Source organism: Manis pentadactyla, chromosome 16, assembly GCF_030020395.1.
Source record: "Manis pentadactyla isolate mManPen7 chromosome 16, mManPen7.hap1, whole genome shotgun sequence".
Lineage (NCBI taxonomy): Eukaryota > Metazoa > Chordata > Mammalia > Pholidota > Manidae > Manis > Manis pentadactyla.
Window position 1 is genome coordinate 14802646 of NC_080034.1, and position 15832 is coordinate 14818477.

Sequence of the window (15832 nt, forward strand, 5' to 3'; positions counted from 1 at the left end):
TTTCCTCAGGCAATAAATAAAAATTATTTAAGAATTAGCAAATTATTAAAAGGATGAAGAAGAAATAATTTCAGTCATACACATAGGTTATGACCGTCAGGGAGACAAGAATACCTAGTAACATAATCTCACTAATCAAGACACATGGAGGATCTATTTTGCAAGCATTGCAAAAATATGTTATGATGACAAGTCAGCAGAAAATTCCTCCTACATTCTTTTTCTTTCTACTCTTCTTCACTAGCTCCTGAAAGGCCAAGGAACTTCAGGGCTAAACTGTCCAAAAGAAACAAAGCCACATGAAATAGAATTTGGGCTGGGAACAATGAGGTCAGAATATTTCAAAGTTGAGAAATACTTCTTAAACAATATCTCATACAGAAGGCCAATACAGAAATTTTAAACGCAATGGGTATCTGTGGAGAGGGGGAGGACTGGACAATTCTCTACATGTGTTCTGTTCCTTGAAACTAGAGCTTTCAAAAACATCTCTGGTGCTTTGTGAAGTATGAGAACAACTGTCTAGATAACTAGCGCTATGTTTGCAGCTTAAATTTGTATTTAAATTGGATTCTGCTGCCCACAGAGGTTACTATCTATCCAGAGAATATTAAATATTCCAGACCTTTGTTAGAATGAGATAATATTGTAACTATCACTAAAGTTTAGCTTCTTTTGGGAAGAAGTCCAAAATCCACTTACTAGCAAATGAAAACTCTATTCTACTGCTTAGGATCAAACAGAAGATTTTATGTTTAATTAAAAGTGACTGTCGTCTCAGTTTAGATAGGAAACACACCAGTAGAGGATTAGAATTTGGCTCAAGTCCTCCTATTCAAATTGGTAGGACCCACATAGTGAAAGTTGGTCTGTCCTTCATTAATTGCTTCCTTCTTTTCTCTTTTGAGAAGTGTGTCTGAATACAGAATAAACATAAGAACAAAATCCTTGATGGATTAAAAGGTACAAGGAAAGGTAGTGTAGCGGGGGTGGAAAAGGAAAGGGATTTTCCCTGAAGCCTACCAGAATGAAATCTTGCACCTTGTATGGCAGAAAGAGCCCCATGGCAGCTTGCTAGTCATCTGCCAATGTTCATTTTCCCCTCTGTCCTCAGTGAAATGGCACCTAAGTGTATCAGTTGAGAATGCGCTATGGAAGATAAAGATGACATTTCTGAGCTTCAGTCGTGGCTGAGTGTGGCCATGTTATCAGATTCAAGCCAAAGAGATGTAAGTTGAAGTGTTGTGTAGAAGACATAGGAAACTTCCTCAAAGGACTGATGATAGGTTCCCCACCCTTGCCCCCACTTTTGTTTCTCCCCTTCCTGCTGGTGAAGCCCAGTGGCAAGAGTGATGCCCTTGGGAATGGAGCCCGCACAAGGCGGAGGCTGTGCTGCGTGGAGCAGAACTCGATTTGCCTACATTTGGATTCTTACTTGAGGAACAAGCTTCCGTCTCCTTTATGGCACAATGATTTTGGGTCTTTGTTACTTGTGACAAAATTTGTCTTTATTCTTACTTGTGTGTGTGTGTGGGGGGATTTGAAGGATTTGGGGAAGAAAGAATAAAGATAACTAGAAACAGTGAAAGACACTTCCTCAGTCTTTCCGCTTCTAGAGAAGAGAATCTGAATTAGAGGGATCCACACATGCAAAGAATTGTATTGTCTTTTGCCCTAACAGAGCGGTAGGGACCCCGTCAAAGTCCATGGGCCCTTATGGAAATGTCTAGTGTTCTGGCTTGGTTTTACCATTTTACCACAGCAGGCAAAAGATGTTATAAAAACTCTGCTAATCAAGATGTTTGTAGCCTTTATTTTTTTTCCTTATGACATTATATTAGCACAACTTAAAACAATATTCAGGATGTCAGAGTGAGGGAATTAGGTAACTGGGAATATTATCTTCAGTGTTCACTGGACAAATATATTCATCTATGTGTTACCAATCACTTTACAACATAATTTGGCATTGCCGGCTTCTTGGAAATTTCCCTCAGGTGTGTGCTGATGTACATTCCTTGTGCTTGAAGGCAAACCTTGGCCAAAGAGAGATCAGGGCTACAGAAAAATTGGAATAGATGTAAAAGGTCAGTTGTCTGTGTCTTTTCTATTTCTTTTATCTGTTCATAGGCTTTCTGTTTTTGAGGGCACTTTCTTCTGATGCTTCTTAGTCTAGGTAAGAGGGCTAGACATTCATTCAATAGCATTTATTGGGTCATTTTGTGGGCCAAGCCTTCTGCTGGGAGCCATAGTACTATAAGAGACCATGATACAGAGCTTGAGTGGACAATGAAAGGGTTTTGGATCAGTGTATCTTAAGCAGAACAGAAAGAACAGTTTTTTGTAGGCCTAATGCTGGGTAAAAAAAGACTATTTGGAAGGCTGCTTTATAGCTTGAAAAGGCCATTTTATGAATCTTTACAGAAATTGTTTTCTTATTTTCATTTACTATAATTGTTCTAATCAAAGCTTAGGGGAAAATGTGATTACTGAATTTAAAGTTGGTTATTAAATGAGTATACATAAGTGTAAATTAAAAACTATGATGTTTTAAGACTAGAAACTTAAACATTAGTATCATAGTAAGTTTCTATTTTCAAGGACATTTTATGATCTTAATTTCATAATGATTTTATGATCATTCTACAGTGTCTGGATAACAAAAAAGCTTAAAGTGATGATTTGAAGGGACTGAAAGATCTGAAAACTAATATGAATAAAAATTGAAAGCACACAGTAAAGTCTGAACTTACCAGCAACACACAAAATAATCTATTGACATATGTCTGGATTTACCAAATGTGGTGATATAGGTATTATGGATGATACCTTTAATCTTTGGTTTCCCATTACAAGTGTTAGAACTTGTATCTCTAAACATTGTATCCGTGTCCTGTGCCTCACATCTTCCCTGTTCAAGCTCTTCTCATGTTGCCTCTGGCCACTGGTTTATAGGACAGAGTTGCTAATTAGGATGTGAGTTCCAAGAGTGAAGGGCACAGATCTTACATTTCTATTTCTTATTCCTTGCAGGTGTTCTGGGAGTTAGTAAATGTTCCGTCAGTCCATCCACCTATCAACCGATCAATCAATGTCTCCAGTGTAAGCGTAATACAGCTCAGTGCTTGTGCAGGATAGTATTCTCTCCCACATGGTCACCTACCTAGAGAGAGTGCAAAGCAGAGGTGGGGACAACTGGGAGAGCCAATGATTTGTGGTGTATTAGCGGCCCCAAAATTTCTGCCCTTAGCTGAGCTTCTCCAGTTTGTCTTTTTATAGGCACTCATGAGTAAACAATTTGATCAGCCTGATGGAGATCAGAAAAAACAGAGGGCAGGTTGGAACGGTCATACTCTTTGGCCATGTGGAACCAGTCCTTCAACAGTCTCCTGCATGTTTGTGGAATTCCTCTCCCTTTGTCTCCTGTCTCCCAGGGTAGAAGTCAGAACCTCACTTCTCCAGTTTTTCTTGCAGCCTTGGTGAAAAGACTCTGCCAATCAGAGGCACTGATTTAGCCCTCATGGACTCCACTCCAGCCCGAGAGAGGCCGCAGTGACAAGCCACCCAGCAGTCATGTCCTGGGGTGGCATTGGTGGCCTGTTGCCCAGAGGCAGTGGTTTAGGGTCTCTCTGAAACAGTCAGGTGCAGCTTCCAAATCTGATTTTCTGACCCCCACTCAGATTCTGGGAACTATCTAATATCTTTTAATAAATTCATTTTCTGCTGAACTAGCTAGAATTTTAAAAAGAAGCCTGACTGTAAAACAGTATACATAAAGATACTCAGCGTAAGAACCTTTGATCAAGGAGAAAGGGAAAGAAGCAGAGTATGCCTTAATCAGAAAACTAGGCACAATTTAGTGTTTACATTGGATTAACATGCTGATGCTTTCTCGTGCATTGCCTTATTTGATGGTCTCTACCATTCTCTCATGGGAAAAGTATGCTCATCATTTCAAAAATAAGAGATGTGAGGCTCAGAGAAATTCAGTGTTGAGAGAACTGGGAGTCAAATTCCAGATTTTATCCATTGAATCTCACGGTCTCTGTGCTATACCAAAGTGCCATTCACTACAGAATTCCAGCCGAGCTCAACGGAAAATTATGCTGCACATTATATTTCAATTTTTATCCTTCTGGGCACCAGAATGGAGGTAGACACTTAAATAATTGGACTTTTCCTTTTTGTTAATATCAGCTCAATTTAATGCAGTTTCATTGAATTTTAGTCCGTATGTTCGACTGTAAATAAATCTCAGCAAACCAGATGTGGAATTTTCAGGTAATAGCTATCTGTGTCTGAGAACTCTATCCAGACCAGAAAAATCTCACCACAAAGAAGTATCGTGCCATGATAGCATTTATTTCAGAACTTTCCTCAGAGAAGAATTGTAGTTTTAAGACTTGAGTAGTTTCATAATTTTTTCTTAACATTAAGACCTGCCTGAAATTTCTGACAGTCCTTGAAATTTGAACTGAAATTATTTTGTTCCATCTTCAGAAATATCCTTTGACAAGTACTCAGCATTCACTGAGAGCATAAAAGATTTCATACTTCTCTCCAGCTACTTGAGGAATAAAAGATAAGATAGTACATTGAATTTTAAAAAACAGCCAGCTTACCTGAAAGCAAAAAGTATAAGTTAAGGTGAAAAGGTAATCAGCTGAGAACCTTGCATACAATGAAATAATAGAGTTTTATGTTCTTTTTTATGGTTTTAAAATGTCAGTGATTAATATGATCAATAACTTACTGGTCATTTTAATCTTATCTGGAAAGGAAAGAAATGTGTAACTTTAATCACTATAAAATTTGTTATAAAGCTGCTAATATACAATTCATTGAAAACCAAATGATATCTATTTATGAGGCATACAACAAGGAATTTTTTGCAATAAATTGTTGCAATGTAGAGAATTTTTCAGGCATAAGCTAGAGGGCAGCAGCATACCATTCAATAGCCAGTACCGGTGGCACAGAATTCATCACAAACCTAGTCGGAAACATGGAAGTAACCAGATCTTAAATGAATGGAAATTGAAAAAGAATGTATTAGAAATACTAACAGCAGAAATGAATTTCCAATCACATGACTTGTATTTGAATCTGTTTAAGGTTAGCAGGTATTAAGTCAAGGCTCAATATCAAGGGCAGAGGAGAGAGGAGTATTGAAAGGCTGGATCACTGATACTGAAGAGTATATTCAAGAGCCATTAGAAATATGAAACCATGGAAACATCGGCTTCATTATGTGGTGCTTGAAATTAGTCCAGAGTTTTAAAAGTCGAGATGCAGCTGCAATGGATTTGGAATGAACAGTTCTGGAAAGGTCTAAAGAAGAAATGCTTTATATTTAATAAACTGCGAAAGACATGATTTGAAAAAGCCCAGTTATAAGTTGTTATTCATTTGAAAGTTCATTTAAATGAATCAGATTATAAAACCTCTGAAACACCTATGAATTAAATAAATTCTACAAAGTACTAGTTTTCTAGAGGACATATAAGTTAACTCAGTTTTTACAAGGTAATCAGAAATGTTGACACTTCGGTAGTCTGAAGTGAAAAAGGATGGTTAGATTTTGAATTGTTACTGATAGCTACTAAGTAGCATGCCTATTTGATTTGTTTACATAATTGCTTTTGAGAGTCATTTTACATGTAAGTTACTGGAGAGGAAGGTGCAAAACTGGACGATACATAGTTCTCTCCCACAAAGAGTTTTCAGTTTGATTGAGGAAATAAGGCATATTCATAAATGTTTATGGATTGAAGACAGAGCACATGTGTTGTAGAAGAGAACCAAAGGGCAGTGGAGGATGCCACTCATTAAATAATAAAGGTTTCATGTGATTCACAGATTTCCTTGGCTCCAATCTCTTTCGCCCAGGATGGCAGAGGTTCTTAGCACGCCTGTCTCCAGGACTGAAGAAGGAAAAGAAATGCACTAGTGAAGCGAGCAGAAAACGAACACTCATGGTCGCTGCATCTGGCTGTCCCCCTTTCTCAGTTCTCTGTGTGCTGGCATCTTACCTCAGCCTCAGGGAGTTTCCCTCTTCCCTCTGCTTGCAAAAAAGAGGTGTCTCTTAGATGCGCTCAGGATCCCACCCTCCTGGCCTTCTCAGGCCCTAAAGCTACCAGTTGTCCCTTTCTCTGCTGCATCTCCAGCAGGGCCCATTCCTGGTGCCTCTTTCCCATCACAATTTAAAAATGCTAGCATGTTTCTAATGTGTATAATACACCCTCCTCCTCCCCCATACCCATACATCCCAAGAGGGCAAAACAAAAACAAAAACAAAGACAAGACCCTGGATTAATCCCAAGCGCCCTTCCTACTTTCCCCTTCAGAATCAAGTGTACTGATTGGGTGACATGTCCTTGCTCTTTCTCCTTCCTCTTGCCGTTCACTCCTTAGAGCTCCACACTGAACTACTCCAGCTGCTCTCACCAAGGTTAGCAGGGAGCCCCTCTTGTTAAATCCATTGGCCGCATATCTCATTCTTTCTATTTCGCACTACTGGACAGGTAGATGTGGCGCCGCTGACCTCTGCCTCTGTGGAGGTGGTTTTCTCTGGACGTGTCAGCCGCTGCAGGCTCTAGGTTTAGTCCCACTCTCTCTGGTTACTTCTCCACCTCCTGTGAACTTCTCTCTTCTGTCTGATATCTAATGGTGGTTGTTAATCAGGATCCTTCTCTGTTCTTCAAAAGTCCGCTCCTCATTATAAAGAGTGTCCCCATAACACCTTATCTATTATTAGTATTACCTTTTACTGATCAAATGCTTGGCTTTATGTAATGGAAGTCAAACTGAACTTGATTAAACAAAAGGGAAGTTTCATTTTTTGGTGGAGATAGATGGCTGCTCATGGACCCAAAGAAATTTGATGCAGCTAGGTCTCCAAAAGGGATTTAAGCAGGCACCAAAGCAGTGTAGATAAACCAGAACATCTGTTCTCTCTGTTTCTCTTCATGCTAGCATTATGCTTTCTATCTTACTGGAGACTGGTTTTCTCTATCTATATACAATGGAAAATTACCACGGCAGCAGCAGACTGAATTTAGATTTGACATGTTGCCCGAAGCTGGACTTTTCTAGTTCCGATTTCAAATTGCCTGGTTCAGTTTGGTCCATGTACCCACTCTTCCCCTAGGTAACTGCGGTCTGGGAAGGAGAAATCACATTGTACAATTGTTGCTACTCTATTACATAATGTGGATGGGACAGAAAAAGGGGGAATCTTCATGGGATGACATGAAAACTCAGTGAGCGTCCACAGTAAGTCCCATACCTTCAGTTTCCATATACAAGCAGATGAGTGCCAAACGGATTTGTCAAAGTGCACTTCCACGTGAATGTCTCCCAGGCATCTCAGACTTAGTACATCCAGTGTTTAACTCATGACCTTTAGCCTAAAAATCTATACATTGGTCCTCTGCTATTTACTGCTTCACTGACTTCCATGTAGAAGTCCCACTTCAGCTTTTTCTGGCACTGTTGGTCTTTGAGTCTCAGGCATGTCCTCCAACTACTGAAGGGCTGACAGGCCCTACTGTGCAGCCTCAGCTATGGCCTCACCTCACCCCACACACTGTGGCTCACGGCAGGTCGGCTATTTCTCTCTATGCTCCTGGCACATGATTTCGGACAAGTAGCCTAATTTCTCTGAGCCACAATTCCTCCATTGATAAAAAGAGGATACTCTTTATCTGCAACAGCAGACCTGTTACAATGAGTCCTCCTCTTTTTCTTAACTTAGAAATACTGTACGTAGTCAGATTACATTGCCAAGAAGCTTCGTAAATGTTTTGTGCTAAGATTTTTTGGACATTCCTTTAAAAATGTCACACAAAATGAACAATTGCATGGTTTCATCATCTAACAGCTACTGAAAAGTTTGCTTTGAGCTGGATTAATAGAAACTTAAAGTGGAGTAGGGAATGTGGTACGGAGACTGGAATGTGCAGAGGGCGTCTGAATGGGACCCCACAGGCACTCTATTCCAGATCCTGGCTCCTCGTTAGGGTATGAAATGGCACCTGAAGACCTCAGTTGGTAAGGTCCTTTGCCATAGGTGAAGCTCATGGAGGCAGAGGGATAAGAACGGTTCCTCTACTTGAGGGTTACTCATTGTCCACCCTCAGGTGCCCACCCAGTCATGAAAGCCCTCGGCAGCATGGTGGCCTGACAGCTCGTGTTTGGTCTTAGCTCAGATGGCAGTCATTGTTTTTGCATGTCTTGGGGTTGCCTGAGCTGTTTCACTGTCCCACTGGTATGAGAGAAGAGAAAAACACAGTGAGAAAGTGAGACAGCTGCAGGAGTGACAGCAGTTACAAGGAGGTCCTTCAATGGCAGGGCTCAAAGCTGCTCGAAGGGGTCCTTGGAGCAGCAGAAACATCGCTGCGCGTTTTATGCAAGCTCTGTGGCGCAGGACTGTGTGTTTCACAAGTGCTCTAGGCGTTCCTCTGCATGCTTAGGTTTGAGAAGTATTGCCCCGAAAGATCAAGACCTGTCCAACAGTTCAGAGATTTCCGAAAGCCCTGAACTGAAGGGAGAAAACACAAAGGCTTCCGTTGCTTTCAAGATGCTACTTCCATGCTTCTTGTCTCTTCTGCCCCTGGGGCTAATGTTTGCTGTTCTAAACTGCAACAGAAGCCAAACAGCTGTTCTCACACCTAGAATATCTTCTTCATACCCAAGGAAGGCTTTTACAGCTTCAAAAGAGTATGGTATCTGCTGGGCTATTAGGTCCAATGTGATGACTGTTAATCACATTTGCAGCTAAGACAGTTTGCATTCTTGACATGTGAATAATCTCAGTTCACTTCATCACATACTCTTAGGGAAGGAGAGAAACTCTAAAAAGAATAGTCTCTGATTGAATGGTTTCCAACTTACTGGATTTGGGATATTTTTAAGAATTGAATTTTGGCAGCACATTTAACCTTATTGAGCTCTCTGGTATTCTCAGGGGGCAAAATTCTGGCATGATTAAGAAGTCATGTGGTTATTATGGTTCATCACTGGCTGGATTTATGCAATGCCTCTTAATTCTCTTAAGGCATCTTAATTCTCTCCAGTAATAAGCTCATTTTTTCAGAGGACAGAAACAGCTGTGTCAGGATGTATACCCACTATAGGAAAATACACTGTACATATTGCATTTGTCCACGTTCTTGTAAAGGATTCTCAAATTTCTGAAATGTGTTATTCACATCAGATACACACACAAACACACACAGAGTAATGGTAAAGAGAGAAACAATGTATTTATCCACAATATATCTAAACTTCTATATTAAAACACAAACACAATATGCAATTTGAAAAGGTACAGTGGTTATGCCTATTGGGACCATGTAATGCAGAGTCTTGTGATACACAGTCTCTGGAATAAGACTCTCTGGGTTCTAGTGCCAGCTCTACCACTCACTGTCTCTGTGTCCTTGGGAAGCTTTCATGAACCTGTGGTCAGTTACTGCATCTGTAAAAGGAGGTTCATAATAAAGTCTTAAATGTCAATGTGAGGATTAAATTAGTTAATGCATAGAAAGCCCCTAAAATAATGCCTGACATTTGTGAAGTATGAAGTAAATATTTGCAAGTGAACTACAATATTATTTTTTTGTGACAAGAGAAAACATAGATTTCCTTTTACTCTGTCCATATAGTTTGAGATCTCCCCAGCTGGGGGCTATAGCTTAAAAAAGAAGTTCTCTAGAAGACATTTAGGGTGGGGCATGTATGGAGGAAGCAAATGTAGGGACCCATTTTAGGCACCTAACACTGATGTCTTCTGTCCTTTATGTTTGTTTTCCTCCTTCCCATTCCAAATAATTCTCATTGCTTTGGACATGATAAGGGAACACTTTTTTTTTGAGTAAGAATGATTTTTAAAGAGTTACTTTGTTATTTGTAATGCACTTTAGAGGTAGTTAATCTTTGACTGACAGAAAATACAATAGTATATCAGATTCAAGTAGTCTCTCAAACATCGTTCTTCATAATTGTATTCTATATGCATGTAAGAATAAGACAACATTTGTGGTGGAACTTTTTGGAAGAAATCCCACATAGAATGGATTTTCATCTGCCTGTGAAGTTGAAAGGAATCTTTCTAGCATACCAAGTCACAGTGTGTTTCTTGAACAATACAAAAGACCGAAGTGCCAGGATATTCATTCATTTTCTTACAACTAAGTATATTTTTCATGTTAAGTCAAAGAATAAATACTCAGGGTTAAGACAAGGCAGATTTGAATAATGTATTTAAAGAACAAAAACTTAATATATATAAGAAATGATGTTTGACGCTGGGCTTTCTTCTGAAAACAGCTCATTTTAATAGATTTCAAGGAAAGTAAACTTATTTTAAAAGGTAGCAGATTTATGATAACCTTTTAATCAAACAAAAAGATTTTTTCCAATGATGAATACCTATAATTAAACTTATAAATAAAACATTATGGATTGATAACAGTATTTAGACCAAGAATATACCATTTTATACATTTTATGTTTTTTTCTGTATCGTTTTGAAATTCAAAGATCTTGTAAGATTTTTTTTTTCCTGGAGAGTTAAAAAGACCATTCCTAAAATAACAATCTATTTTATTTTGTACTACCTTGTTTAGTTCTATGTAGTTCAAATAATGATTAACAGACTTTTCCAAACAGAAAATGAAATACAGGCAAATTGAGATGTTCTCAAGCAATCTCAAAGTATTTATAAAATATAGCAAATCTTAAAATGAAGGCAACACCACTGATTATAACACTGTTATTTCTCCTGCCAGATTTGGTATATTTATGCTGTGAACTTGGGGATTAATGACTTTTTGGGTGAGGATAAAATCTTGCATCCTTTTAAGAGGAAGTCTGGCAGCACCGTCTGTTCTGAGGCTGCCTGCTCATGACTCCCATGCTGGCACCGCGCGGGCCCTGGTTCCTGGATGTTTAGAACCACATGGGCTACCGAAGGGCTTCTGCTGAGAAACTTGAAATGAATTAATGAAATTTTGAGTTTTGTTACCATGGAGTGACATGATAAAATCCTTTGGGATCCATACTAAATCAGAGAGTCTCCCTACCAAGCGACCACTTCCATGCTGCTGCACCGTGACCGAGAGTCTCTCAATAAAGCTGCACCATGAGCTTCTATATATCGTACAGTAAATCGATAGCATTTTACAACAGAATTACATGGTAAGCTTCTCTGTGCTTTACTCTAAATCAATGGAGATTCACAATAGGATTCACCTTTAAGCTTCTATGAATTGCATGGTAAATCAAGTGTCTTTATTTATTTCTAAACTAGGTAGTTGCCATTGCATTAGGCAATAAAGCTATATGCATGCTATTTCTGGTAAGAATGAAGTCCTATTTCCAAGACTTGCCTCCAGATAGCTAATGAGTTTCTGAAGAATAAATGTAATAGCTTCTATGATGTCAAATATCAGAGCCACTTGGAGGAAAGGAGCAAAACTTACAGGAAGGGACAAAATGATTTTCTGAACCACAAACTCATGAAGAGCTTGAGGGCTAAGAGAAGCCTTTCTGTGGTGGGGGGCAAGATGATGATGGGAAAGAGGTTCAGAGGGAATGAGAAAGTTGCAGGAGGGAAGAGAATGCATGCTGGTCAAGCACTGAAACATCTTATCCAGCAATTAGTAAAAATTTTTTTAAATGTATTCTTTCTTGCCAGAGAGAAATAGTACTTAACTCTATGGTTTCTTTTAATTATAACAGTTTTGGGATTAATGAAAAACAGTTTCTAGAGGAAATATTTTACCAACCTGGAAGTATTTTCTCCATATTTGTCTTTTCAATGCAACTCGTAATTTTCTATGGGCTAAATTTAAGTAGGATGACATCAGATTGGGTTTCAGTCTGTTGTAGGAGGGAGGAATTTTAAGTGTCATATTTGATTTTAAAGCAGTTTCACTTTTGAAACAACCAAATGATGTAGACCTTTCAGACAACCCAAAGTGTGAGGTTTCCAAGTAGACAGAGAACCAAATATTTTCAGAATGTCAAATATGCCAATTATCCCTCACCCATTCCTTTAAGCCTGAGGAACTAATGTCCAGAACCTTTTATATGACTTGCCTAGGGCTGTTACTGGCACAGCCAGAACTATATCAGGATTGACTAATTTACAGTCTAGTGCTTTAAAAAAAATAAAAATGCTGTACAATGTCAGCTTCCTACTATCCCATATTTAATAGAATTTTTTGTGCTGTCACTGGAACTTATAAAGTATTTTTACCCTTGAATCTGCCCTTTTATTTTCATTTTGCCATGTTTTAAAGCGCCATTGCTTTTCTGCCTAGAGGAATTTTGAATTAAATTGCCTTTTGGATTCCAAATTTGTTTTAAAACTCATTTTGAACTGGCTCATAAAACTGTGAGCTTGTCCTGCTTGAATTTGGGCCCATCCCCTGATTTAAATTGACTTAGACATAAACTGGAGATAATTTCCAGTTTCTCTCCACTTCCCAATCACCAATCAGACTGTGCTCCCCTGATTTAGATTCTTAAGGCAGAAAATGAGGAAAGCATCCCAACTGTTGGGGTGATTTAGAGCACCTTGGACCATTTTCAAGCACATTAAGGAAAAAAAAGGAATGGTGGTAGATTTTAGATAAGAAGAGATTCAAACCTATAACAGAAAAAATGCTAGTGGGTGTAGATGACTCACAGTCCTCTAGCCCTTTATCACATCGTTGGCTTTTGACTGCCTGACCCTGGATGCTGACAGCTGTGTCAGTGTGGACCATGGGCTTCCTATACTCTCTCTGGGATCTGAACCATTCCCCTACCCACCTTAAAGCTTTTACTGACAATGCTCTTTGGGGACTGGAGTAGCAGAGAAATGCTATGTAAACATAGGGGTTCCACGTGGCACCTTTACCTCCAAACTTAAATAATCTTTGAGATTTTAATTTTGTCTTTTCTGTGTCCAATCCAGCCTGGAGAGCCTAACACGTCTGCCTTCTTCTCTTCCATCATAGTCCTAAAAAACACAAAGGGCCAATGTTTTAAGCAAGAGTTTGCAACGAAGATTACTTGGGTTAAGTGTGTGTGTTTATGTGTGTGGCTATTTCAGAGTTTGTGGTGTGGATGTGTACAAGCAAGTCAGAAATAGAAAACCATCCCTATTTCTTTTAAAAAGTGAAAGGTAATGTTTACATTCAGTTCGAATATCTGTTGAGTAAATGAATGAAGTTGGGATGAATTTTTTTCACGTTCAGTCCTGGACACTTAGATACTTTGACCCGGCGGTAAGCAGTGCAGCTGGGAGCTGCAGACCCAGGTGTCTGCTCCTGGTGGCACTGCGCTCCAGGGGCAGACGGATGTTCATACGTCATCGTGTTGGTGAGGGCGACAGCTCAGCCCAGAGACAGGAAGAAGGACCAGAGACAGCTGACCTGGGAGAAAAACAAAACAGAACAAACGGGTGATTTCCACCGGGTGAAGGAGTGGCTGTCACCTTGGTTGCACACTGTGGGCATCTAGGGAGCTTTAAGAAGCACTGATCTAAAGCCACACCCTCCGACATCCTGATGTGATTGGTCTGCGCCGTGCCTAGGCATCAGGATTTTTAAAGCTCTCCCAAGGTGAGTTTAATGTGCCTCTCAGCTGTTCTTCATTTGGCCTTCAGGAATTACTGACATCAGTTCTGCTTCAGATTTAGCCAGTAGTTCACAAACCAGCCTGTGAGTGAGAATCATCTTGGCCGGCTGTGATAGTACAGATTCTCAGCCCAGCTCAACGAAAGAGAATTACTTGAGTGTAAGTCCCCCAAAATCTGCCTTGAAGAAAATACCTCCTTAGTGATATTTTATGCAGCCAGGTACTTGAGAAACAGAAATATTTACCTGCTTTGACAATCACTAACTAGTTTCTGTGGGCATATGTCCTTGGAGGTCCATGGGAACTTCTGCTGACAGTACAGTTCATGGCTGAGGAGCAGGAGGGGAGATCACAGAGAACTGGACTTTAGGCTGGGAAACACCTTTCAGGGGGAAGAAGAATAGGAGGACATAGAGAAAAGGAGACAATGTTTGTGCAAATGTAATATTATTTACTGATAAACTTATCTTGACTTATGTATAAATTAGTCAAATGACTCTCATGATGCAAAAGAGATGGATTTGCTGCCACTTACCATTATATAAACTCGAGACATCTGTGTTTTTAGCTATGGAATGGATATTTTTTTTGTGTCAGGTTCCTGTGAAATAACATGCAAGGGGCTTAGTGTGGTCTTCCTGTGGAAGATAGTAAGAGGCAGCCATTCTGTTAATAATATATACTTACCTTTCTTCTGAGCAATAATACGTAGAGAGGATGACAAGGAGAGAAGGATAATTAAGCAGATGCACATCAAGCCTGGAATAATTGTAAAACTGAATTGCCATCTCTAAGGAAAAACAAAATTTAAAGGTGGTTTGTTTTTCATTTTAGTCTTCTTATACTGCTTTTAAAAATGTAGGTGGTCTCAAAAATGCAATTTTATTTTGAACATTTCCTAGTAGGGTCATTAGTGTGTTCTTTCTAATTAACCCAGCACATTTGCATTAGCAGTATTGTAATCATCATCCACAGAATTATTATTTTTCTATCTTAGGTATGCAGAAATAGCGTAAAAGATCAGTTCTGGCTTCATTACACTGAGTTTTCTCATCTTTAAAATGCTGTTAAGTTTCTTAAATTATTGGAAAACATAACAGGTGAATTTGATGCTGATATTTATTAAATAAGATCTATTTGATATCATGCATCAATTTCAATGTTTTAATGTATTCAAGCCTCTTTGAAAACACAGACTATATGAATATGAATGGCAGGTTGGTTACATTTATTTTGCTGCATTGGTAAAGCCTATGATTACAAAAGGCAAGAAGACTTGCAATAAAAAAATCATTCCATCTACTATGCTCATAGCCTAGTTTCAAAGACAAGAGAGAACAAGGAAGTTATGTTACTATTGCAGAAATTCCCTTCTTCTTAGTAGGAACCCCACGTACAATTCCCCCAAGACTTGTAAGTGAGTCATAAAAACAATTACTACTTTATAAAAAATATAGTATTGGTGAGCTTTTTTAAAACAATCATTGGTAACTACCACAGACTCAGAAAAGCACACAAAAAAAGAATTCACAGAGAAAGACTTCCAAGGGCCAGTGGTAATAGAGACCACAGATGTGTTCTGAAGGTGAGTAACTCCAGTGGGAGACAGGATGAGAGATGTGGAATTCACAAGCAGCTTAAGGCTATGAGGTGAGAGCTTCAAGTTTCAGAGACACTGCAAAGCAAACAGGAAATTAGTGGTTTCAAAGGTAAAGAGAGAAAGGAAGTCTTCAGACAGACTTGTATGATGAAGGACCTTTATAATGTATAACATTATGATGTTGATGGGGCAGAGCTTATTAAAAGTCGTTTGTGTTTGATTAGAACTATAGAGTAATTAGCTTAAATGTGTGGTTTATTCTCCAATGGCCCACATTATTTCTGAGAGACCACCAGAGTGGTTTGGACCAGAGAACATATGCATTAGGGAATGCTAAGAATGCCAGCCATTCTTCTCAATCTCCGATTAGCAATAGTTGGTGGGAACTTAAGAGGCTTTCCATTCTTCACACAAATTAGTAATATCTCTGAGGACTGGATTCATATAATTAACAAAGAAGACAGATTCTTCCAGGCTGGAAGATTAAGGTCTTCTCAGTGGGTGGGTTCTCCAGAGAATTTTTCAGGCAGAATAATGAATAATATAAAAGCCTGTTAGCACTAGAGGTCTCTCAGGGTGGCACACACCTGGTCATTCTCG